The sequence below is a fragment of the Gasterosteus aculeatus genome, chromosome 4 (assembly GCF_964276395.1).
Source record: "Gasterosteus aculeatus chromosome 4, fGasAcu3.hap1.1, whole genome shotgun sequence".
NCBI lineage: Eukaryota > Metazoa > Chordata > Actinopteri > Perciformes > Gasterosteidae > Gasterosteus > Gasterosteus aculeatus.
The window spans coordinates 27,684,144-27,711,563 of record NC_135691.1 but is presented as its reverse complement, the minus strand read 5'-3'; the positions used below and the strand labels follow the sequence as shown (position 1 = coordinate 27,711,563).

The 27,420-nt window shown below is 42.7% G+C and overlaps 1 long non-coding RNA gene across 2 annotated transcripts in view; it reads right to left on the bottom strand.

The window, feature by feature from the left end:
- Nucleotides 1-27,420, bottom strand: part of LOC120817457 (uncharacterized) — a 29,746-nt gene extending 2,326 nt beyond the window's left edge. Inside the window, exons 1-6 of one of the 2 annotated variants that reach the window (XR_005711974.2) lie at nt 27,124-27,420; nt 22,730-22,785; nt 14,173-14,222; nt 11,020-11,132; nt 3,913-4,045; nt 509-554 (exon numbers count right to left, since the gene is read on the bottom strand). This is a non-coding gene — a long non-coding RNA (uncharacterized LOC120817457). The remainder of the gene's footprint in view (nt 1-508; nt 555-3,912; nt 4,046-11,019; nt 11,133-14,172; nt 14,223-22,729; nt 22,786-27,123) is intronic. The other variant, XR_005711976.2, reaches the window with a different exon arrangement.

Sequence of the window (27,420 nt, the reverse complement as noted above, 5' to 3'; positions counted from 1 at the left end):
AGAGCGAGCGCAGAGTGGAGGACTCCCGTGACAATGAGGCCTTTGTGCTGTTGTGGGTGCCAGCCGGTGTGCCCTCGTGTACCGTTTCCCTCTAATCTTCATTTGCCCTTTAGGACGCCTTTTCTTTCCCCTTTTTTTCGGACTAATTTCCTTTGAGGAGATTATTTTAGAGCCACACTAGAGACTTACTGATTAAAAGGACATAACACACACAAACCCGGCGGAGTCAGTTTTGATGGTCTGTCCTGGGAACAATACGAGTTGGATTGCTTTCAATAAAGTAACGACACACGGTGTTAATTCGGTTGTGGTCCCGCAGGACGCTGAAACCGGAACCCAAAGGATGCACGCTCCCAGGCACGGACCTCACTGAAAGGATCTCCACACTGGATTCAGCGGACTGGTGGCACACACACGCAGCTGAACGCGCCGATGGATGTGAAGTAAATATATACTTGGATCAAATAAAATTCCATAAAGATTATTTTTTCGAAATCTTGAAACTGACCTTGACAATGAGGAGGGCCCAGGAGTTGAGTTCCTAAATACTGCGCCTGCAAATAAAAGAAAAAAACAGACACGTAAAAATAGTTTTTAAAGTCAAGCCTTCTGTGGCAGGCCTTGTCTTTCCCTCGGCCCAAAGTTGCAGCCCTGATCTCTGCTCCCTCCAAAACCGTCTCTCTTTCTCACACACACACACACACACACACACACACACACACACACACACACACACACACACACACACACACACACACACACACACACACACACACACACACACACGAAATACAATGAGGATGCATTCACACAACGGACCAAGGTGTCCGTGTAGTCCTCAGGTCATGAACCTGCCAAGCAGCTACGTAACTGTTTCATTATGTTATCATGGCTCAGAATACTGCAACCGTATTTAGTCTGCATAAATATATTACGATACACTAGCCACTAATACATATACATAAGTATTGGCTTTGGAAAATGACCAGTGGGAATCACATTGCTTTATTTTATTTATTACATCTGTCTAGATTTTATTTAATTAGCTTCTAAAAAATAAAATGCTGGAATTTTAAAAGTCTTAAACATGTTTAAAATATACGAGGAAATAATAGAAGAATCAATCAAATCAAGCTACTATAAAATCCACATTTCTTTGAAAATTTTAAATACTATGCAAATAGTACTTGTACAAATGTACAAAATATATAGTTCATGTTACAAGTCTCCCCTCACACAAGTTCTTTGAGAAAAGGTATTTTATCAATCATAAAGCATAATTGACAATCTATAGAAAATATATAGAAATAACAATATAGTGTATATATTGTAACAAAAAAAAACAGTCTAGTTTAAAAAAAATTAAATTATACAAAAATAGATTTGAAAAAATCCCTATTTTAATCTAAAGATTTAAATTGAGAAATATCATACATATTTATATATATAAATGTATGTATGTATGGACACATGTATCAGTGTGTGTATATATATGTGTGTGTATTTGTTAAAAACAAAACATTTGCACAGAAGGGCTTTGTATTGCTCAACCCTTAGATATGGAGATTTGGATTTTCCCACAAACTTTTGTTTCTGCTTCTTTTGAATTCTCCCTGCTAAACAAACGCTAACTTCCTCCGTAATGCTTAACAAATCAAAAGCTGATTTTAATGCCAACTTTTTGAACCGCGAGCAATTAAGTTAGAGCTGTGTCTCCTTTCCTCTTTAACCCTCATCAGGATTGGGAGTGCTCAGAATAATAATCTATATTTGTGTGTGTGTGCGCCTTTGTGTGTGTTTATTATACTCTAATGCACCTATGTGTGATTGGGGGAGACTGTGTGGCCATCTGTAGTTTGTGCATTGTGTGTGTGTGTGTGTGTGTGGGTGTGTGTGTGAAAATGCGCAGAGGAGGAGGCTGTGCCCTGCACTCCTTGGGAGAGGCGTGGGAACCCCATTCATCTTAAGAGCCAGGGTTCATTGTGGGGTACATAGCATCAAATGTGTCTGGGTGTTTGCTTGTGCGTGTGTGTGTCTGTGTGTGCGTCCTGTGTGTCTGATTCAAGATGTGGTATCATGGTCTTTATGTTAGACTGAATTCCCGTCAGTTATTGGTGTTCAAACATGCTGTAACAAATCAAATGAATTAACACCAAATTACCTATTGAGAAAAAAAATCACAATTTAGGCATCATAAAAAAATACATTGATTTATCATTAAGCAAAACTTAGTTTTTAGGTGAAAATATATATATATTTAAATTAATTCCAAGGTCAAACAACATTTTATTTTATTTTTCGTCTTCTCGGGGGAAATAGTCTGCCAACATCTTGCGGCATTAACTCCATGACTCTCTAGTAATTCAGAAACAGACCTGACAGATCATACAGTGCAAGTATGCACGGGACACTTTGAAACATTTCCGTGTCAGAGGATCAACATTTTTCCAAAAGTAGATGGGGCTGATCAACAGGCTCCAAATTACGAAACCGGTATTTAAGCGTCTTCATCCACGTTTCCCTGTCGGGCGCTTGAGGGCAAAAATGATTTAATTTTTATTTATCCACACTGCGTGTGAGTGGGTTCAATGCAATGAGGTAGAAAAGATAAAGATAGAAAAGAAGAGATAAAGTATAAAATCTACGGCAGCCTTCCTTTGCGCCGTGAGCACATTAACAATGAGATGTCGATTCTACATCCGTCGAGGTGCTAACTCGTACCTTCACCGGGCCGAGATAGGACCAACCAAATCCAGCGAGCAAAGTGGACCTCGCAGCGTGTCAGACGTGGGATGTAGGTGGGGGGGGACTCGAGCTATCTGGGATGACTCACTCCACTCCTACCTATTGGTGGTTGGTCATGGGAGACGCTGATGTGCCGAGGTGCTCAACATGAAGCCGAGTCGACAAAGGGTTCGGAGAGTTGAGAATTTTTAATTAGCGATGGTTTGAAAAAAAGTGATTGATGGAGGATGATTAAAACATGCCATGCTGCAAGGTATCGGTGATGGGTGTAGCACATTGAGGGTTTTAATTATGTGCAAAACATAATACAGATAAAAATTGAGCTGGTATTCTTCCTACGAGATTAAGTAGAAGTGATCTTAAATTCATGACACTTAAACTTATCGAGGTTTCTTATACAGCATACTGCTCTGTTTCGGTTCAGTTACATAAACCTAAATAGTGTTTATATGTTATTCTTCACATTGCATAAAACATTTGTTATAACAGGTATTTCCAAAAGGGCTTGTTTGAGCTATATCAGAGCTATGTGTGGCCACGTGTCAGCAAAAAATGTAATCTTTGACGACCAAAAGCTCGCCATATTCACAAAGATGAGTTTTTTTTCACAAGAAAGCTCAATACAATAATTACTGTTAATATTTTTCTGATAGCTGACTAGGAGAGAGAAAGGGTGAGAGAGAGTGGGAGAGAGAGAACGATACTGCGGGGCTCGGCCTTCTGTGGCAGGCCTTGTCTTTCCCTCGGCCCAAAGTTGCAGCCCTGATCTCTGCTCCCTCCAAAACCGTCTCTCTTTCTCACACACACACACACACACACACACACACACACACACACACACACACACACACACACACACACACACACACACACACACACACACACACACACACACACACAACCTGGATTGCAAAACTGCAGGTAGGAATACCCTTAGAGGGGAGAATAGCTTGGATTTGTCTGAGATGCTGCGTTACCCCTCTAGTCTCACTATATTTAGTTAAGCCTGAAGGATCGGACACCCTGATTCCAAACTCTGTGATCGGGACAACCGAATTTGTGCTTTGCCGTTTCAATATCGTCTTTGTGTGTCATCGCTTTGCCGATATAAAACCGCTGAAAACGTCCTACACACACACGCACACAAACACACACTCGAGGACTTACCACTGAGATTTTGGAGACAACTGGCAGACATATGGTGGGGTGATCAGCTATCCTGGGTAAAGCACCGAAATTCGCCGTTGATCATCGCGCCGGGTCCCTCTGCAGCAGCACACGGTCCGTCCACATCTCCTCTCTGTGGAGAAGGGCAGAGAAGGAGCTCGGATTCAGTCACAGAGCTTTGCGCTCCCTGCAAGGAGTAGGCGGGCACGGCAACGAGAGACCCATTCAGAGTCCCGGAGAGCGCCAGGCTCCCTCTCTGCTCCGACGCCTCGTCTGTGAGTCTGTCTGCCCATCTGTCTGGGTTTCAGCCTGCCAATCTGGCCACCTTACCCCAAACCCGTGTCTCTGCCTCAAACCAGCTAACCGCTCTTTAATATTTACAGACCGGCTCCCCCTCGGCTCTCCCCTGTCTGCCGCCTTCTAGTGTGGGACTGTCAGGGCCCGCCACAATAAGGAGGCCATGTGGGTTTCCCATGGAGTCGCGTGTTCCTCCCGTCTGGCAGCTAACAAGGCTTTGAATGAGGAATGTTAGCAAACAGAGCCCCTGAATGTCGGGTGAATGCTAAGCCAGCCAGCCAGTTAGATTGCAGCAGCGGCCCGGGCGTATGAATAATGCAGAAGACTCGCCAGGGAGGAGAAGCGGCTGGGCTCCGCCTCCCGCTGCCCCCCTTCCAAACTCCGCCCCTCCTTCTTTTTCTTCTCCCCGCTTGGAACTCAAATGCCTTCACGGGAGCAGGGGAGCGCAGCGGAAAGAGAGGGGGGGGATTCAAGATCACTGCTGCTACTCACACATGTAATACAGAAAAAAGTCCACCAAGAGTAGAATAGTTACACATGCACACGCTATTCCTGGAAATACGTTGTTAAACATACTACTTTCTTCCTGTCGTTGGGAACGCTCACTCTTTTTTTGCCTTTTTTGTGCCTTTTGTTTGGAATTGGCACCTGTCCCAGAAAAAGCCCCGTCCCTGCTCCGCCCTCCTGCTCCCCTTTCACGAGAGAGAGAAAGAGAGAGAGGGTGGGGCCGAAAAAAAACCCAAAGAGGGAGAGGTTTAGAGATTGAAAGGGTGAAGAAGGCGGAGGGCAGGACGGACAGGAGGACAAGAAAATCTGAGAGAAATCATCTGCAGGAATCAAGACTCACACTCACACTGAATCGAGCAGCAGGTGGAGTGGCCGTCGGGGACACAAATTGTCTTCGTCCTCAGCTCTAGGGAGGACTCACGAGACAAGGAAGCATGGCGAGCAATCGCTGAGCACGTGCTCCAGAAAGCCTCTGCATCCCGGTGGAGCCCAAGCCCCCCCAAAAAAAACACTGAAATCCCCCAGGCCAGTTTAACTCTACCGACAGCAGCCCAGAAGCAGCAAAAAAACGTCTGAATGTATGGGGGTGGGTGGGGGACGGGGGGGAAGAAAACGGGGGTCCCGGAAAAACGTCTCTGCAAATGGCGCGGCGTTGTCGAAGTAGGAGCAAAGCGAAGCCACTTGTTGCAGGATATTGAGTAGCAGATCTTGCAGAGGGCAGCGAGTGCAGGCATGGGGTTAAAATCCTGGGACTGGGAGTAGTAAAAAATCCCTCCCTCTTTTGGCACAGGCTACAGCCAAAGGGGAGGGCCTGGCTGTAGAAATAGCAGCAGAGCGTTTTTTCCCCTCTCGTCCTAGTCTACCCGGCCGGGACCCAGGGAGAGAGGAGGAGAGCTATGGATAGAAAAAGAAGCTAGAGCCGAGAGGGGAGGGGGCGAGAGAGGGAGTGGAGAAGAGTTGTGAGTGGAGGAAAAAGGGCTCAGCTGATGATGAAACGGGGACGTGTGCGAGTGCACGCGCTCCACGCATTGTCATCACATGACCGGCGTGACGTGCGCGTGCACGAGGCGGGGCGGGAAGATTACATGGAGCACGGCAGACTCATAAACACACACACACATACTAACAATACCGAATGATTAAAGGATTCTGGAACATCCCGCAACACCTCACTCTGATGACCAGACAATTAACGACTCATCTTTTCCCTTCAGAGCCGTTTCATTTATTTGTGTCCTTTAACACACAACCTCAGGCGGGCAGACGGTGAGCAACGGCGTTCACTTAATAAGGTCAGAAAACAAAGGTCTGCACAAGATAACTGACGGATCGCATCTCAATTGATAATCATGGCACCTGGGTGTGAAAGCCCCGCCATGATTGAACCTGAGCGGCGCTAAAAAACCCTGAAATATTTACCGCAGTGCGCATGCCACGCCGTTACTAGGCCACCCTCGCCATGCGGTGGCAAAATGTCGGGAAGTAACCAAATGATAAAAATGGATTCCCCCCCTGCGCCGCCCCTTCTGTGTCCAGCCTATTCTGTCTCCCATCCTTTCTTGTACTTTCAGTAGCACTGTTATCGCCTCCAGTAAAAAGAGGAAAACAGCCCTGCTCTAAGCAGCTAGCGTAAAACTAAAGCCTGCACGAGGAGGGTCTGGCTGTCTGTCTCTCTCTCTCTCCCACTGTCTCACCTACCAAACCTCTGCACCAGCCTGCTGAAGGGAATTCACACCCGTCCGGTTTCCACCCGACTCCCCTCCCCGAAAACTTCTCTGTGGCCAAAACGCAGCACTGCCCCTTCGCCGTTTGCAACGCCGTTTGATTTCCCCCGATGGCAGAAAAGCAACCTATTCCGTTGTGGACGCCGTTCCACTTCCCTCCAGTCTTCTCTTTCCATAAAAGAAACCCAGAACTCAGCACGGGCGCATTTCTCTCCCCTCCTCTCTCTCTCTCTCTCTCTCTCTCTCTCTCTCTCTCTCTCTCTCTTGCTCTCCCCCCAAAGTAGCAGCGGCACAAACGGCGGATCTCCCGTCACAGGAGCACAGCTAGCTGCTCATGATTTCAATCCGTCTTCATTGCTCACGTGGAGTCTGAAGGGGGAAATTGCACACAAATAAATACGGGGGGAGAAACCTCCTCATGTACACTCAACAGTTTTTTCGTGTATGTGTGTGTGTTTTCTTCTCTGAGAGGAGACGACAAAGACCAGAACCGAGTAAGAGCGATTAAACAGCAAACTAATGGCCGCCGGGGCAATAGCAGTCTCTCCCACCTCCTCACTCTCAGTCCGGGCAGCTGAAAGAAAAGGCGTTACGCGGCCGTTTGTGTTTCTACCTCAGACGACGGACCCAGGGAGGGAGAGAGAGAGAGAGAGAGAGAGAGAGAGAGAGAGAGAGAGAGAGAGAGAGAGAGAGAGAGGGGGGGAGAGAGAGAGTGCACTTGTCTTGCGTAACTCTCCTCAGCTTTCCCAAGTCTCAAATACAACTAAGGCGCCGTGTTCTGCGTCTTGCCGCGCCATCGCACCTCAAATCCGCGAAACGCGCAAACGCAAAAAGTCTAATTTAGAAAAAGAAAACTCACTCACAAATTTCACTGCACTTTTTAAAAACCTTTTAAAGAGACACAAATTCCTCCAAGTCCCTTGATCGGAGCAACGGATCGAGCAGCAAACGGTCGTCCGCTAGAACCCTGTGACGTCACATCTCCCCACGTATCTGGACCAATTGCAATCGGCGCAAGCATTAAACGCCGCTACAGCGGCACGCGGAATACAAATCAATCCATACTGTCAACAAACGCATGTTTTTGTGTGCGATTTGAAGAGGCTTTTAGCCCTTCTCGCCTGTTCGACACACTGTTTCCAGTCAGTTGTTTATCATCTAACATGTGGCAGGAATTCAAAAAACTTGGCAGAGGCCGCTGCACCGTACGTCGTGGAGAGTTCACTTGAGGATACGACTCCGATTTTGGCTCCGTTGCCAACATCTGACACTGGAGCCCTGAGCGCGGCCTCGCCCCTGCAGGAGGCGCCTGCGTAACGCTGCCATTGATGAAACTCCAATATTAACAACCTCATTTATTACACCTCCAGGAGTCCACAACCGCATTATTTTCATCAAGTGCCTCACCCTGCAGGTTGAAGCCAAGCTGCGCTCGGCCTTTACATTTAATTTCAGTGTGTAAAAGCAGTGGAGATATTTTTAATGCATGCGAGTAACTTAAAATCACTGGGTACTAAAAAATTGAAGACAAGGTGCAGCTCGCCGATTTAGTTCTGCCTGTTTAAAATAAGGAAGGGAGCAATAAAATTAAAACGGTATTAAATACACTGACCACGGAAAACTTTTGCAACGTTTGCAACAAGGCAGTGAATGCGACCGAGTCAAAATGAGTTATAGTTCATGAGCTGAAACAATGGAGCTGTTGATTCAGTGGTCTTATCAGACCCCCAACGCCTTCACATCCTTATGAATCATCCCACGGGTCCACAGCAACAAACACGACCAGCCAACCTACACACATTCAACTTATAGCACAAACACACACACACACATACACACACAGGGCTGTACCGCCAAGGGACAGGCAGCACTTGTGAATAATATGAGAACCCAATATTTTTAATAGGCTTATGGCAAAAAATATATATTATAGACACATCACAATGTGAATTATAATTCATTAACAAAATATTCATTCGTTTCATGGCAGGTTGAACAGATAAGAAAACGAACGTCTCTCTCTTTCATCATTAGACAACAACAAAATACAAATGTTTAATCTATTTCTGCATTTCTTCAAGGCATTAACTCAGCGGTTAATAAAAAGCAGCTATATAAGTAGAACCAGCTGAGAATTCTAGTAAAGAGAGAGGCGAGCCTCTCTGCAGTAGCTGCTCCTGTGAATACATGACTTATTACAGTTAAAGAGTAAAAGTTCAGGCCTCTCTTTCCTTTTTTACAGGCTCCACTTCTATAGACTCATACGTACGACCCCAGTGGTATTTTCCCTTTATAAGTTACTGCCTCCATCCCAGCAAACACAAACACACACACACACACACACTTCCTGCTCTCGGTACGGTGACCAGTGCGGCGGGCCTGCTCCCTCTACAAGGTGGTCTGCTGAGGGGCCCCTCGGCAGCACGTGCCTTGACAACTTCTCTATTACAGCCGTGACCTCCAGGGTCAGACTCTGAAGGGTTGTGAACAAAAGGCCACGACCCCGAGGTCAGAAGTGTAACGCCGGGGGCAGGCGGGGGCCTCGCCGCAAAGGGGAGCGTGCTGTTTGCTTTGAAAGGTAAGGATCACTAACACTGAGGCATAATAAGGATTAAGGGGCCATCCCCTTTGGGATGTCACTCTGGGGCCTCATACATCAGTCTCTATTAACCTCCGTGACCCCTCCGGAGGACATTATGGGGCTACGGGTCACAGTCGCCCAAGCCGCCGAGTCTAAACCCCAGAGTCGAGGAAAACGTTGAACATGGGAGTTACGGTTCTGCCTCACAGGAAACAGATCTTCTACCTTGTTTCCTTTGAATGAAGATACTTTGCGGTGAAGTTATCAGCTCGCAGGATATCTGTAAATATAACAAAAGTCTGACTGGTATTTAAAAATAATTACATTAATACATTAATAAATGTACATTTGAAAATCATATTGAGCAATAGATACGTTTTTATTTCACTCTTTTGATCAGAAAGAGTGAAATAAAAACGTATGACTTCCCAAATCCCGACAGAAAACTGAGTCTTGATCAGAGTGAAATGCAAGGTGAGCAAGATCCGAGAGGCAGGATCACAAAATGGAGGACCGGATGAGACAACATGGCGGCCTGAGTAATGCATTCGCCCACTCACTGCGTATGACTTCCCAAATCCCGACAGAAATGTTGAGCATCGTACAACAGCTCTTCTTTATATGTGAGGCAGTTATTTAAATGATACTCAAATGCCAAAATAGAAAGCTTCATAAGTTTCGAATGACAGATATGAATTCCTTCAGATACGTCGGGCCCGAACAGATTCAAAGATTAACCCTCCAGTGTGTGAGAATACACTGCAGCTTCTATTTCATCGTATTTAGGGATTTATGCTCAAACGTTGCTGGGGATGAATGAAGAATTTATATTGTTTTAAAGTTCACAGCGAGTATGAAAGGGAGATTTTCACACAGTCTTAACCAATACAGCACATATTTATTGTTGTATATATTATTCGAAAAACAAGAGATGTGTGTATACACATATATATTATTATCATAGAGGACAAATAAAGGCTTGAGGTTTGATAATTGATAATGTTATTTTAGCCAGTACATTGCAGCAGTAAAATATCAGCCAGGAATCAAAATTACTTTTTTTAATGTATTTTTTTATGTACAAGACAAACAATAAATAAATGACTTTGAATTAGTTTAAAAAGCTACTCACTCACTAATTTGTCTAAAAGAAAAAGGTTCATCTTAAATTTTGATGTCAAAAGAAAATAGTTTTCCAAAAGGGGCCGATGCAAAAACACAAACTTCCATTCTGAGAAGATTCTGTATTAAACAATAAAATGATACTGAGGTCATTTTGTAATTTTCTAATAAATTTCATTCGGAATTCTTTTTAAGTAATAAGACAAAGTTAAATAAATATTACATTTCTTTTCAGTCAAAGCTTGATCATGACTAAATTATTATATTTTTCAAAACATTATAATTATTGCCCTTTTTTTTCTTTGGGGAATTGCATAAACTCCACTTACGCTGCAGGCTGTGTTGGATAAACTGAAACACGAGAGGATTTTGGTTCACAGTTTGTAAAATGAAAAGTGTTTCGAGAAAGCTTTTTTCCGAGATCTCACATTCCTATGACATTCTTTTAAATCTTTTTAGAAAGTTGGGTTTGTAAAAACAACAAACAAAAAGTATCACTTGCATGAACAAAATAATGTTAAGAGAGTTTCAGTTTAGGACCTTTCAGACTTTTTAAATGCTGCTATCATTAAAAGTACATAGCTTGGATCTAATGTTTTTTTTAATTGTTTCTCCAACTTAAGTACTTAATAAAAATAACATTTTCTTTACCCTATAAACAATATTTAACCTTATATATATATATTACAAATGCAAAAAAGGCAAAAGAGAGTAAAAGTGCTGACTAAGACTTTAAATAAACAAAGTGGTTAAAAGCTTGCAAGGTCAAAAATACCACCGTCGAGTGCTTTTCCGAACATAGTTCACACTGATCAAGAGCACAAAAGCAGCCCTTTGATTTAAACGCATTTCTTTGATAATCGTTTTGCCACTCACCTCCAAAAAAAGGAGCTTCTCCATGTGGAGGGAGCCCTCTCGGCAGCAGAGCAGAGCAAAGGTTGGAGAAGAGGAGAGACCAAATGGATCTGCGCTCGCTACAGCTGAGTGTCCTAAACACCACCAGAAAATAAGGTGAAAGTGACAATAAATTCCAAAGAAGCGGCACTTTTGACAGCCTCACAAGCCCGTCCTTGCTAGCAGCTCTTTGCTCATTATAGTAAGGGCAGTGCTTTGGGAGATGCATCGTGGTACTTTTAGTTGACCATGAGACTACTACCCCCTCTCGGTCACTTTGAAACATCCAGGTTTCTAGCCAGAAGAACATACTTGAGCAAATTTAAAAAAAAATACACAAGACTTTTTTTTATCCGGGAAACAAAGACTCTGATCGTTGATGAAAGGGCTTTTTTCTGTGATTTCTAGAAGCTAAGTGGAGCGTGGCAAAATGTCTACTCTAATCAAACCTAATGCTGCAATCCTTGCTACCATGTTCTTATTCAAGCTTGGATATAAATTCCCTGTAAGGCATAGAAATATCCTGTGACGCAGATGACACAGAACAAACGCTCTGAATGCAAAGTCAAGTCCTCTCAAGGGTGCAACATTTTAACTCAAATATATCTGCTATTTTGATCACACAGATGTTCTGGTTACTAGTTATTAATGAGACCAATAAACAGAAGGCTCATTGAATGCGTTAAAAGGATAAATTAAACGTGTTTTTTCAGACGCATTTTTGATATTCCTCTCACCTGAATCCCTGCTCACATGCCTGGGTCCTTCCTGCATTAATAAACAATTATCTTTGCAGCTGTGATCAAACATCAGCTCACATGCAGGTCTCTGGCATTCTCAGGGAGTGGTCCCACCTCTTTTAAGGGTTCAGACCTGTCGGTTCCACTTTAATGCCACGTCACCGAGCAACTGCAGTGTGGATGGGCTCGCGTGACCTAGCTCGGCCCACAGCCCCAATCCGAACCGTATACCCACATTTCATACGTAGACGGTTGTGGTGCAACCTCTCCATCCTTATTTTAATTTCCCTCTCAAATCCCACAATCTGGCATCTATCTGACTCAGTGACCGCGTGTTTGTTTCAGTGCAGCTCAGATGGCTGACCGTCTAAATGGAGTGTTTGTTTGATTTCCTATCGAGCACCAGTGTGCACGCTTCATGCTTCAGGCTTTGCACACATACGTCTGGAGTTGTCTTGGTTACGCAGGGATACACGGCGTCTACAAGCAGATAATTCACATGTGAAGGCTCTGAATTAGAGAACATGATTTGTATCAATGATCTTCAACTGTGGTTTTCTAGGAAAATCATTCCCAGAAAAAAAATATGTTAATGTGCATGTGCAACTTAATGATCTCAAGGACGCACATGTGTCATAATAAAATTGAAAAATGAGGGGCGCTACGGGTTGGACTTTGTCCTTATTGACATTTGTCCTTATTGACTTAATGCTAGTGATTTATATTTAAATGGATTTTGGAGAGGGGTCTCCCATTTCCAAACTGTTCCTACAACTTTTTGCCAAATGTAAAGAGAACTAAGCAAAGTTAAATAATAAACAGCAATAAACAATAAACAAAATGAAATGTCCAAAACAAACCGGCATCTGACCTGCATCATTATTGTTTGGTAAATCTATACAGCAGCGCAAAAAATATTAATTTGCATATTTTTACATATAAATAACGTGAAAACATTCAACACCTTTTTGTTTTCTTCTCTGGTCTTTCCCTATCCATAGTTGATCTCAATATTAACCCCAAATCATTGTTAAATATTAAGCACTGATCCAATTCTTATAAAAATGTATAGCATTAATTTTGCCTGAACACCAATAGATTTGTAAAATAATTTAAAGAGTAGGTTTATAAATATTACACTCCAACTATATTTGATAAGTACATTATCATTTTTTCAAATGCACCCTCTGTAGAGAGATCCCGAACATGTGGATCACTAATAAACTTCAATCAAGTTGCTTTTTCCTTCAAATCATGAACTCACAGCGGTGTCTACTGCAGTGCTCAGTTTGCTGAGAGGGGAAGAGAAACGCTGGCTTTCGGGGGTTAAGATGCTAGCAGTCATGTGCCTGTCGGCTGCAACAAAAGCCTGCCTATGTAGGGTGCATACAGATGGAGCGAGCTCTTTTGTGTGTAGCGTTTCACACAGCCTGCCAGGTCTGGCTCTCTGGACCCTGGCCGCAGGCCTAGCTAGCAGCTTGTAGCACCTGACGCCGGGCGCGCATTTCGCTTTTCTTCGCTTTGGCCCCCGAAAAGTAGTCAAGTTTGAAAGATAATGGAGCTGGATTCCAAATGGTGGGTCATACAGCTCGGAGCTCGCAACAGGCACGGCAGACCGCGGCGCTGTAGCCAGGCGAGCTCAGATCGGCATGACAGGAGCAATTGTGAGCACAACTCCCACTCAGGTCTGCCACAAAATATTTGATGTTTCCCTCTTCTGCAGTCTGTCAAAAGTCTGGTGAAAGGCACTTCAAGACGACTTGTGATGTGCTGATATAAATACAACCAGTGCAAGCTTTGGATCTATGTACATGTGTGTACAGTTGTGCATGACGTGTACATAGTTCTGTATCCTAGTGTATACACGCTGTCTATGTGTATACTCTGTTATATTTATGCTACGTGCGCCAAGTTGCTATGGCAAGCTCATAGTGTACATGTAAGCGTACACAGGGATTAAACTGGCTAATGCTTGGAAAAAAATGTGACATGTGGGTACAGATCTTAACAAGCAAGAAACTCATGGGTAGGAAAATGTTTCCTATTTTTACTCATTTGCCCCAAACGTTGCGTAGAGAGACTTTATGTGTACATATAATTGATGTGCAGAGCATTCGTACAGTTGGCTCTTCTGTGCTCAGGCATGAACTACAGTTATTCACATTGAAAATGTTACATCCTCAATTTGATTTAATCAATTACAAATAATAATAGTGTACTTAAATGTGGAGGATTAACCTAATTTGGATTCTGCCATTGCACAAATGAGATGTTGCAAAAGAAAATCCATTTATGTCTGCCGGCAGACTCGACCTTGAATAGGTCATTGAGTTTCATTCTGCACTCTACAGTGTGAACAAGTCATTCGTCGGGGCAACGTCACTGTGGTAAATACCTTTTGTGTGTCGTGCTGTTTGCTGAAGATTACATTCTGATAAAGTCGCCCTGTAAATAGAAAAGAGAAGAGAAAAAAAGAAAAGGCGGAGGTGTGACATTGTCGTATTCTTCGGAATTATAAAAATAGACATATACAATAAAGTCTGACAGTAAAGTTTTACAGTATATTCACTCATGAGGAGGAAACTCTTTCGAGTGAGGTGGGGGGGGGTTTGCTCTCCTGCATGAGGACTCTTCAGCAGCTATGAGGATGCAGTCTATGACATTTTAAACGGAGGACATCCCTGCAGCCCTGACTGCGCTCACAACTCACACAATGTGGATGGAAACTTATTGCCGAGGACCAGCAATAGCCGGCTGCTAACGCCGAGTTCATTTTTTTTCAACATTACGCATATATGTATTTTTCGGTTAAAGAATAATATTTTCCCCCCATCCTGTTTGTTTTGGATTGTGGAAGAGCCAAGGCAGCCATATGAGCAAAAGAGATCACACTTCATAAAAAGTAAATTCTGCTATGATTCCAAAAATCACAGTCAATTCTTTAATGAGACAATATTCTGTTCTCTCCGAATGTTCTCGTGCAATAGGCCTGCTGGCATACAACTTTGAAAGCACTAATACTGGGTGTAGCACTTTTGTAAAAATCAAGATAATAGGGAGACATAAGAAATGACCCATTCAAAGCTCTACAATGGCAAATGACATTAATAAGAAACTGGCAGTCACTGAATTTAAAAGACCTTTTTACAAAGTGAGCAGTTATTGTAAACAATGTGCATTGCCAGCCCCAAGCTAGTTTGACATACCTAAGCTAACGGCTTTCAATATTCTTTAATATTCTTTCGTTTGTTTTAAGTATGAAACGGGGGACTTTTTTACATAGTGTCCTGAGATAAGAGATGTAAAAAACTATGTTAAAGTGTTACTTTATCTCTGTAGAAATGCTATAATGGTCATTTATTCCTGCTATCACATTTGGCTTTTGAAGTGCATGTGGCTCCCAAATATGTACCATTTTGTCAGCAGTGTAAATACTTAATCAGGGAAATTAAACTCTGGAGGTCTGCAGTTGCACTTACACATACATGCAAAATAATCCATCTTTGTCACTCAAACAAACTACTGCTGCTGCTGCTATAAGTTGTATGTTAATTAAACCTTCTTAACTGCAGCCTGGAGAGAATCAGCTGCTACTTTCTGCCCCTTGCTGTTTCCTGAAACACACACACGTATATGCGCCACATGCTTGAGTTACATACGACCAGGAGAAGCCGGCCGGGTGCCTAACAACCACAGCGACGGAGGAGACGCGAGGGAGAGAGAAAAAAAAGGTACCCTAGCGTGTTAGTTTTCTGCCAGGGAGTCCCTATTGACCTGTTAAACCTTTGTGACTGGAACAAATGCAAATGGCGCTGACTTGTTCACACAAAATACTAAAGGCCCATTCAAATGAGGCCCCAGGCCACAATGAAGCAGCGGTCGAGCGCTCTGTGGAGGCAGGGTTGCCCCCAGTCTGAGGGAGTGAGAGAGACAGATTATTTTAGCTATTGCACAGTTAATTCTGGTTGTCTGGTTGAGAGCAACCATCCACTTTCATTACTTCTCCTTCATGAACACAGACACAGAGATAAAATTACCTTAAACCTCTGTGGTAATCTAGCTCTTACTAAATCACAAACCCTGTTGAACTGATCTGAACATTAACCCATAATTACCCTTCATGAAAAACTTTGTAATTGGAAGCCAGTGGACCTGAACTGTTTCTGTTCACAACATCAGTCTTGCTTGATTATCAGACACTGCTTAACCCACTTCAGCTTATGCATGGATACCCAAACCCATGTTTCCCTTTGACAAATTTATCATACTTTTTAATGCTGTCCATGGGGAAATAGGGGAGGGGAGTGATGAGAGGGAACAAGCGGGAAAGTGGCAGAGAAATACATAGATATGATCTCAAACAGAGAAAAAACAAAAAAGCTGCAATCCTCCTGAATACATTTAAACAAATAGTCCCTATAGCTACTGTGATGATCAGTAGTTACATATTTGTGTCAATGTTGAAAAAACTAAAACCGCCTGAGGTGTTTACATGTCGCAGAGCCAATCCAGCCAACGTTTTAACAATTTCGTTTATGTGCTATTCAAACCGAGATATGAGATTTGTATGAGTCAACCCACAACGGGGTTAACTCCGTAACAAAACCAAAATTCTTCTCCCTATGAATTAAGTGACTAATGCTAAAAATTAAGGCAGTTAAGGCACCGTGGGTGGCTTCAGAAATATGTACAGAAATGCCAAACAAACCACCTATAATCTTTACTACGACATGTATCTGTTCTTGGCCTATTTGAATGTAAACTTGACGCTTTCTGTGTTTGACTTCTGCCCGTTTTTGACCCGACGTAAAACTTTTTCTGATAATGGCTCCTAGTTTTAAGAGATACCCCTATTTTTTCCCCCAATCAACCACATCTAAAGAATGCGTAATACACCTTGCAACGGGGTGAACAACGCCTCCTGACTATGGTAAAGGTTGCTGTCCTTTCCTTGCTATGAGTTTCTCTGAAACATTTCCTTCATTCTATGAGTCCTTGCCAAAAATGCTGTTTCTTAAAAGTCCAATCTTCATCTGATACTAAAAGAATAGTATTTGGGACATTAGGCTCTTGGAGGTTATGGAGGGCTTTCTTGTTCCTTCTCTTCTCTCCAAATAGGAGATTAACAGGAGCCTAAGGATGGCTCTCACCATCACATCTGGACAACACCTGATTTGAAGCATGCTGCCTACCAGGCCTCCACTAAAACCACTTTCATTCCAAACGAAGGGGTGTGATGAGGTTGAGCAATCTTCATCCATCCTCTCGATCCAAAACGCAGTAAATATGGAAAGACTACATTCATAGTACAGGTGTATGTAAATATATTACATTTCCTTTTTATGACTCGCACCTGCCTCGCCTAAATTACTGTTTAAAGTTATTTTTTATTTCACTGACTCAGTGGTTCCTTTGAAATCAGTTAATTTGTGTCCCTTATTTGGATTAACCCGATCAGGAGATCCAATATTTTGCAGATAATTCAATATTGCAGAAATGAGGTATGAAACTGCGTAAAAAGCAGTAACCCCAACGTGTCGCAACATTATCCAATTCCTCATATCACATTTTCCTTAACCGCTTTTCCTTCCTGCCTTGATCAAATTCTCCAGTCACCTTGAACTCCTTATGTTGCATCTCCTGTTCAGTGCCATTCCCTATGATCTGACCACCCCCGCCCACCTGCACATCTGTTCCCATTTCCCCAGCAGTAACATACACCGGCCCACTTATATTCGTTGCCAGTAAGATTGCTTCTAAGCTTCTGCCTTAGTGTTTCAGCCATTTTCTCAGCTGGCCTGGGTTTTGCCTGTAATGACCTCCTGCCTGCCTTTTGGACTCCTGTTCTCCAGCCTCATCCCATATTGGAGATGATGGCCTGTTATCTATCCTGTGTTTCTGTGTTTGACTTATACCCGTTTTTGACCCGACATAAAACGTTTTCTCATAAAGGCTCCTAGTTTTAAGAGATCCTCCTTTTTTTCCCCAATCAACCACAAGAATGCGTAATACACCTTGCAACGCGGTGAACCACGCCTCCTGACTACGGTAAAGGTTGCTGTCCTTTCCTTGCTATGAGTTTCTCTGAAACATTTCCTTCATCCTATGAGTCCTTGCCAAAAATGTTAGGTTCAAGCTTGGAGCTCTCTGAGAGTCTTTGTGAATACAGCCGCAGATCTTTTTTTGTCACACATCAACACATTGATTTGTTGGATTAGGTGTAAACATTTTCAAACCAGTTTAATATAGAGCCAAACACTGGACCGGCATACCGAGTTTGACCACGTGCAACAACTCCAACAAAACCCGAGAGATGTGCTTGTTGTGGCATTTTTACCCAACATATACTAAGTAAATCAGATAGACACACGTCGCTATGGTGATAACTATAGCGTAACTGCAAACGTTATACTCACCATCACACACAAGCACTCTCCCTTTCTCTACACTGCCAGGCTTCTAACACACTAGGTAGCCAAAATCCATCTAGTCGGAAACCGAAAAAGCCCGTTGACCCCCAAACACGGTCCTACTCCTAGCGATTCCAGCTAGCTTCTTCAAAGGGCGACTTATTCTCCCCGCCCCTTCCCCTCTACACTACGTCACTAATTTCCTGTGCTTTTTTGCATATCTGGTGATGCCTTTGGTCAAACCACTCCTCTTGCAGAAGTATCACATGCAACATGTGCAGTGTCTTTTGACGGAGAACTCTTGCTTCTAAACAGTTCATTTTGAACTACAGTTGTTTGGAAGCTCCCCTTTAATGCCCTCAGTCCTCCTGCTACCTGTCGGCCTCCTCCTGACGGTAACCCAATCATTCTTTTTTGACCTTTTTATCCAAACTGCTCATATTATTTCTCTGCCCGAGTTACCCAAGGCCAAGGGGACATGTTTTTCACCTGCCTGGTCTCCCTAGAGACACTGTCTCTGAATGGCAACCTAAATTCTGGGACAGGTTTTTGACCTCTGGCATCAAGTATGTTGCCTCTCTTCTCGATTCCGCCTACAGTGCAAAAGAGCAGATAAGGCGGAATAATAATTTTAATTTTATTTATTCATCAGATCACACCCACAGGTGTGGACCCCTGACTAAGATAGATAAAGTAGTTCCAGAGATAGGGCCTTTTTTATCACGGGTATGCCATTTTTGAGCAGGGGTTCAAAGAAATGGCCTGGTTTTCAGGAGGTTTTAACAGTTTTTGATAACATCATTACATGGAGATCCATCCTTCTTTCAATGTCTCCTGGACAAACATGTGAAGGATAGCCCACCTGAATCAGGATTTTTCCAAAAGCGTGCAACATTTTTTCAGCATAAAAAATGAACTGAAATAATACAGCATGAAAAGCATTGAATGGAAATTTCCAAATCAGTTTTTTCTGTTGTTGCAAAAAATCCTTTCATCTAATATTCTGACAACTTATTTTGAGAAGTGAATGTTCAGCTGAGATTAGTACAGCCTTTGGCCATCCATTTTCAGTGGCAGGCCTTGCGAGAGGACCCCAGATCCTGCAGTGAGTTTGTTGGATGCAATATATGGTAAATGACAAAAAGTAGTTATCGTGACAGCCCTATATGTATCCATGTGTCAAGAGTTACTCGTTACTTTTTAATATTTGAAGGTTTACATGCAAAACATATTGCTTACAAACCACAGCTGGATACATTGCTAAACTTAACATGATAACATCCTAACATCCTAACATACATACATACAACATCCTAACATAACATGATATTATATATAATGCCACCCGATCAACTAAAACACTAAAACATTTTTAATTAGATTAATTACATATCCATTTATTAATTTACTTGCTACACTATTTTAAATAAGTACATTACTTAGTAGTAGAGTATTTTCTGCTAATTAGTTGGAATGCTTTAAGCATTCCAAGTATTGTTCTCCTATTCTTTATTCCGACTTATTGTTGGAATGCATTAACGATGCATTCCAAGTATTGTTCTTCGAATCTTTATTGTTGGAATGCATTAACGATGCATTCCAAGTATTGTTCTTCGAATCTTTATTTCTTCATCTTCATCTTCTTCTTCTATTTCTTCCGCGCCACCTTTCAACTCCTTCACACTTTCAGCTATTAAAACCGTTCAAATATTAAAATGTTCAGCTCCTTTCTGGCTTGAGGGCTATGACTTTTCAGCTTTCTACCTCTTATGCTTGAATTTATATAAATCAATAATCATTAATATTTTAACATGGTTTTCAAATGGAGTTTGCTTTTCAAATCCTCTTCAACTTCTTCAACTTTCAGATTTTTCAGCTTTGCCAATCTTTCAGCTACAGACACCATTTCAACTCTCAAATGTTCACACAAGTCTCAACTATTTTATGAAAAAAACTGCTTCTTGATATCTATTCTACTTTTTTCATAATCACTGATTATGTTTCACTAGTTCTTCGCTCCGTTTCTGACTTTTACATGAGTGTGTATTGCGTCTGCTAGAGGGGGTCCTCGAGAGCTAGAGTGTGGGGCATCACAGGAATCTGGTTAAAAAAGTATGGAACTTCTGTCCTTGCAGCCAAAGTATACACTCTAGAGGCTTCATTTCTTCAGATTAATGAGGGTATGGTTGTGCTGATTGGATTAATGTGTTCATGGAATCCCAGAGTTTTTTAGTTTTGGCGCAAGGAGTGTTTGAGTGACACAACCTCTGCCAAAAGCCCCATAGGCTCCAATACAAATCTGCCGACATATTTCTCACAAAAATCCACAAGGTACACGTTTTGTCAACGGCCATAGGAGCCGTATTTATTACCGGACAGACATAAAAAGCACATCCACGCGTTCGGTAGAGTCTTGGGTCTCATACAAACGCCGTATTTTTTAGATAGCTGTTATAGTTTTGCGCTGGTTCTCATTTGTTTGAGGTGTGGATTCTGTGTAACTTGCTGCCATGTCTCTGCCTTTTGCAGCAGATCGTTAATGATCACAGGTGCGCCGTTGTCGTGGTTACGAGCACTCACATGCTGCAGGATCTGTCTGTGACTCACAGCTGCTCCTTGTGACCTGATTAGTGGAGTCACATGACGCAGCTATGCTTTCTGTCAACAGACCAATATGATAAAGACACTCGCCCCCCCTCCCCCCTCCACCCTGACCTCTTCTCACTGTTAATCACTCAGTCAGTCAGTATGTCTAATTCTCCTCCCCTCTCCCTCTCTATCTCTTCGTCACCACCATTCCCTTCCTCACCCTCTCAGCCTCCCTCCCTCTATCTACACCCCCCCACCCCACCCAATCCAATCATTTCAAAATAAAAGCCCCATGGAGGGAATTTTTACTGTAATGTCTGTGATGAGGCCTATTAATTAAAAACTTTTAAGTGTGAATAACAAACATTCTGTCTCCCACTACGAATATTACTCGTACTTCTAGTACTACAACTGATACTTCTACTACCATACTACTAGTATTTCTACTGCTATTAATACTACAACTACTACTAATGTTATTACAAATACTACTATGGCTAATAGTATTCCAGCTGTTTCTACTGCTATTGATACTAAACCTACTATTACTGCTTATACTGCTAGTACTACTAATACCACAATTATAACTAATACTACTACTAATATTACTACAAACAATTTTAAACAAATTTAAGCTCCTGCAACTTCTGTTTTTAGAAAATCTATTGAAATTCAGCTCCCCCACTTCCTGTATTTTCAGCAGTTCTTTAAAATAATTTCAGCTATTCTTATGCCTCTATCAACAGCAATTTTTTAATATTCATTTCTGTATTTTTTTGCAATATTTCAAATTTATTTCAGCTGTTTTCATTTCTGCTTTTTCAGCAAATCTATTGAAATTCCTTTCAGCTTCTCCCATTTCTGTATTTTCAGCAATTTCAAATTCATTTCAGCTTTTCAGCAAATGTATTCAAATTCCCTTCAACTTTCTGTATTTTCAGCTATTTTTAAATATTCAGTGCAGCTTTCAGCTTTTTGCATTCCAACGCATTTTCAGCAGGAAATGCCTTTTCTAGTTCCTTCTACGATTTGGAAGGTCACTTAAGCCAGATATGAAGCATGAACGTCACAAAAAAAAGAACACTGTGCACTAACTTTGCCACACTACTCTTATAACTCAATCAAATGCATCACTGTTGATGGGAAGATAGGTCTGTCCAATAAAAACCGCACTCAGATTATGACCGCTCCTTTGCAGCTAGACACTTTGCAACTGGCAGGGAAGACGGAACTTGTAAATAAATAATGCCGTACAATAAAAAGAAGGCTTCAAATAGACCCCTTGATTGGTGTTTAGTATCGGCTTATACTGAAGTCCTGAGCAGCCATTAAACATTTCACGTAACTTGGTTGTTGAAAAAGTAAATCACGAAGAGCCAAAGATGTCACCTTGTTTTCCGAGGCAAAAAATACAAATCTAAACTCAACACACAATTATTCTACTATCTGATTCTGCTTATTATGGTCTGTTAAAGTAAAAATGGTTATATTGCAACATTACACAGAGATTGTCAGTTGGAGTTTTTTTATCACTCATTATTTTACGAGAGCTCGCGAAGGGCGCCAGGAGTGTCCATTCGAGTTTGAGAGCAATCTGCTTTAAAACCAGATCAGATTATAGTGTATTCTTCAAACATTCTGTAACCAGGTTAGTCCCTTTTGATTAGCAATTTACTTCTCACGGTGCACGCCCCAGGGAGGAGCATGAAGCCAAACTGGTCAAACCAATGCTCTACACAAAATATAATTTGTAATAAAATGAAAATAAAATGAATTTATTATTATATAACAAATAAAATTAGGCTCTACGATACAGTAGCTTTGACAAAGTGTGCCTTTGAAGCAGGAAAAAGTTAATGTTAGTATGATTGTGGTCAAAATAACTTGATTTCAAATAGTATGCTTAATATCACACATTTCTTTGGGTGATTTTTGTGTTGAAAATGTGCTCACCTGCATCACAGTATCTGGGATCTTGTGGCTCAACTTCTACTTGCGTCCTCACTTGCCTGCACCGAGAAAACACAAGGCACAGAAAAAGACTCAAATTATGAACAAAAACTGTGTGGAACGTCACGCTCTGTTGTTGCGACCTGCACAGCTAAAAAAAAAACGACGGGAATCAATGATTGTTTAGGACGTGTTGTGCTTTGTCGTCCCACAATGTGTCAGTGCAAGCGGAGCACAAAAATATTCTTACTGTATCATTTCTGCTGTTACATGTCAGTGCTGTTAAGAGTGCTGCAGACTTCCAGCTGGAAAACATTCCTCCCTTTCAACCATGAGATATGTTTGTAGTCGAAAAAATAATTTGTTCATCATCATCATTTATAATATTTTTGTAATGATTCATGAACAAAACATTAGAGACAGCAGTGTTTCCTCTAGGTTTATAAATCCAAACACTCGGGTGGGGGGGTAGCGGTCAGGCAAATGGTTTGGCTAAAAAACATTTTTATTCCACACCTTTTCAGGGTGGCGGCTATAACCTGCTATAATAAAAGTATATTTTCATTAAGTTCTCTGAATTGAGACAAAAGCTATTACGATTCTATGCTTTATTAAACAAAAACGATAAAGGAAATGTATGTGAAAAGCTAGAGGATGCACATCTGCTTTTAACATTACAATGCATCCATCCTGACTGTACAGAACTAAACATTTCGACAATTATCGTTGACCCGATGAACTCGGTAACAGCTTTGAGCCGCGTGCACTCGACGGGACGGAGGCTTGAATGGACTTTTCTCCTCATTTCTGTCGTGCTGCGGCAGCAGTGCGTCCGTCATGCTACCAACCAGTTCAATCTTGCAGACATACAGCTAAAAACAGCCAAGATTTTGCAAACACACATGGCTGAGTAGGTGGTTCCAGTTAGAATATCTGCTTTTATTCAATTCCTATAAATCCCCTTTTAACTGCAATATGTACAGGAAACCTTCAAAATTAGATTTATACCACTGGGGTTTAGATAATGCCATTTCCACATTTCATTTATGTGTCATTTGAACTGAAATGGGTCTGAGAACACATTAAAACTCACAGTTTTGGGATATCAGCTTTCAACTATCCTTGTCCTTTGGCATTGTGGCTACAACAGGAAATCTAGTTAAATATTTCAGACATTTTTCTTTTCCCCAGAAGGGTTTATCAGTTATTTCTGGCTTTTGTTCTGTCCATATTATCATAGCTTGAAGGAATACACAGGCCTTCAGAATCTCTGTGTCCCTCATCGCTGGCTTTATCAAATCCGGGTTTACAGTTTGTGTAGGTGTTTTTATGATATTTTATTTCGTTGCCTCTTAAGTACAAAGCGCAGGCAGCCCCCTTTTGCTGTGGGTATGTTGAAACTGAACCGGAAGAACCTGCACTGCTCCCCACAGAGCTCTGCTTCATTTGCTCTTCGTCTCTCCTTTCCTCTCCCCCCACAGCACTCGCGAACTCTCCATAAACTCGCTGATTCCGCCCAGAACGAACATCAGTAGAACTGGAAATAGGGTGAGAATAAAAAAGGGCTGAAATAGACAATAAGGTATGGAGTTAAGAGGGAGTGAGACGAGAGAGAGAAATAGGACAGATTGCAGAGCATTGAATCAATGCAGCAGCCTGGTCCCCTCTCTTTTTTCATTTCTCTCTCTCTCTCTCTCTCTCTCTCTCTCTCTCTCTCTCTCTCTCTCTCTCTCTCTCTCTCTCGATGATTCACAGTGGAAAAAAAAATGCCTTTTCCCTGTCCTCAGTTGAACTCAACATCAGCTTCCTGTTAGAAAAGCAAGGAGGAAACACCCAGAGCAACACGCGCGCATGCACACACGCACACACTGAAATACACAGAGAAGGCCTTCACGAGTGGATTCTTTGCTGCCAGAGAAATTAGGTCAAGCACTTAAATGCCCTGCACTGAGATTTAGAACGTGAAGCATTTGCTGGGGACAGCAAAGGCCTACCGGAGAAAACAGACGTGCATACACACACACACACACACGCGTGCTTGTAGAAATACACGCCATGGCCATACACTTTACGGTCAGCTCGTCGCTTGCCACATTATTATTTAAAAAAAAAAAGATAAAAGAACAATGGCAGGGCAGGCGTCCACTCCTCCTGGTGTTAATACACCGTCCATTTGTGCAGCTTAGGACATTTTAAGGTGGCTCAGACACACAAAGACGTGTGGTGTGTGTTTTTTTTAAAAAGAGCTCAGAAAACAATCTTTTCACGGGGCGAAACTAAAGCAATACGTGCTTGAATTCCCAAAACACCAGACGACCTGATTAGGGAGTGACAGGGGTGTCTGTCCACCTACAGCACCGCTCAGGACAGAATGGCACAGCACAACACACTGCAGTATCACGCTGCTTTTATCAGACCACCCCCTCACGGCACGGTCTTGCCGTTTAGGGTTTCAATCAATTCCGTGAGATTTGAAAGAGCGGGAGGGAGAGCGGGGATGGAGGACAAAGCTGTTTTGGAGGCAAATGAGAGACGAATTGGTTGAATCCAAGCCTCTTCTCTTCCCCCAAGTCGAACAATGCCAGTACGGCCCACAACGGAGCTCCGAGCTACAGGACGCAGAGCAAATCAGACAATAATTACACCACTTATCACTCTGCAGCCATGTGTTTTCTCCTGTCCCTCCGCCTCACAGTGGAGAAATGGGCCTCGGCCCATTGTCTGAGGGCCACCTGTGTTTCTGCATTTTCTTGAGGGCACAATGGCATTTTCCTGTTTACACCGATAATATACTTTATAAACAGGCCAAACCAGGGTATTCGTATAAACAAAAGGTCATCCGGACCATGCTCATATTTCGGCTCCTGACAGCTCTGTTCCTCTTTCTAGTGAAATCGACTTTAAGGGAGGGGGGGGTAGAATGTGGTAGAGCACAACAGCATGTTTTATGTCAGCCAAAACAGATCTTTTTAAGGGATCTTTGTCATTTCGACACTCCAGTTTGAGCGGAATCGTATCTGGGTCAGCCTGCACATACAGATACACACAGGTCAAGCAAGAATACATGTGCAGATGTATGTGTGTGTGTGTGTGTGTGTGTGTGTGTGTGTGTGTGTGTGTGTGTGTGTGTGTGTGTGTGCCGCAGTTCAACTTGTGCTACGGTGCTCGGGGTAAAAGTTATCTTCAGCATGAACAATACCTGGGCCAAGATCTAACACACGCTGTCTGAATTTCACAAATCACACAAAAGGTGTAGTATAGGTGCACATGCACAATTTAAATCCTATAATTATTACCATTAAATATCCTATAACTCTTGGTAGGAAAATTGGATATTATGTCTGAATCAAAAAACCCTCTGTATTTTGTTTTGTTCTCGTTATGTGAACACCTACTGTCATCCACCAACCGCCAAGACAAATTCCTTTTTTGTTTGACATATTTTGGCAATAAATGTTTCCTGATTCCTCCTGATTCTGGACCTAAAATTTCAACCTCATGTAAGTGCGGCTCCTGTTATCACTGTTCAAGCATACACTTGTCACGTCAAATAAATATTATCACATACACACTCACTATAATTCCTTCAGTATGTACAAGTATGTACATTTCTCTCTTTTTCAAAACGTAATTTAAAGAAGTTGCAGTTTACACCTGAGAAACCCCCAGGGAGCTCCCACCGGCCCTTTACCCATTAAAAACACATTTAGCTAAAAGTGCCGAGTTAGCTCCTCTCAGATTTCAATGAATTAATTTAATCAAAAACTTCTCCGAGGGAAACCACAGTGACACATTGGGGGGAAACCGCACAGCTCCGCCGATGTTCCTGATGTCTTACATCCACTTATTATCGCAGGGTGAGCCGCCCGGGAGACGCTGCTGTCCTAATTAAAGGCACGTTTTTGCTGAAACGCCGTAAATCGCGCACTTGGCACGAGAGCGGCGGTGTTTTATTTTCCTCTTCGGCGGGGTCGGCCCGAGGCGCGCCGCCGTCTGCCTCCGCTCTGCGGCGGGAGGGATCGCGCCTCCGCGCGGAGGGAAAGTAGGGCACGGAGAGGCGACGCGTTTGCTTGCGGCTTGCGAGGGAGAATTTTGCCGCCCGGCGACCGTTTCGTCTCCGCCTGGGGACGTGGGAGACGTTCGAGACTTGATCGCAAATATTCACGGACGGTTATAGACGGTCACCCAAGGAGCGCTTGTTTTTATCACCCTTCAATGACCGCGGGTCGGTCCAGTCACAACATTGTCCATATCGAATTGATATTGCTAAATGCTTTACGCTAAAAAAACACGTCGTTGTGATTTTTAGGCACTTTACGCAAACCCCAACCGCTATGTGTAGAGAGAATAAAAGTGGCGTGAGAGAGAAAGGGATAACAAAATGTGAGACTACGCACCGAGAGGTCGTCGGGTTCAAGTTGGCTCGTCCTCTTCCTCCTGGGTGTCCAACTCCCAATTTCGCGGGGCTTTATGTCTTCTGCGGTCTCGTCCCGTCTCGTCTCGTTATGCGACTTATCTGCGCACAAAAACAGCCTCGAATGAATACATTTAAAAAACACACACGCGCTTAGGTAGAAAGTGGATGTGCTGGGAGACGATATCCGCGCGAGCAGCTACCGGCCACGGAGGAATTGAGTTCCCCCCCCCCCACACACACACACGCGCACGCGCACTCCCACACACACACTCTCCCC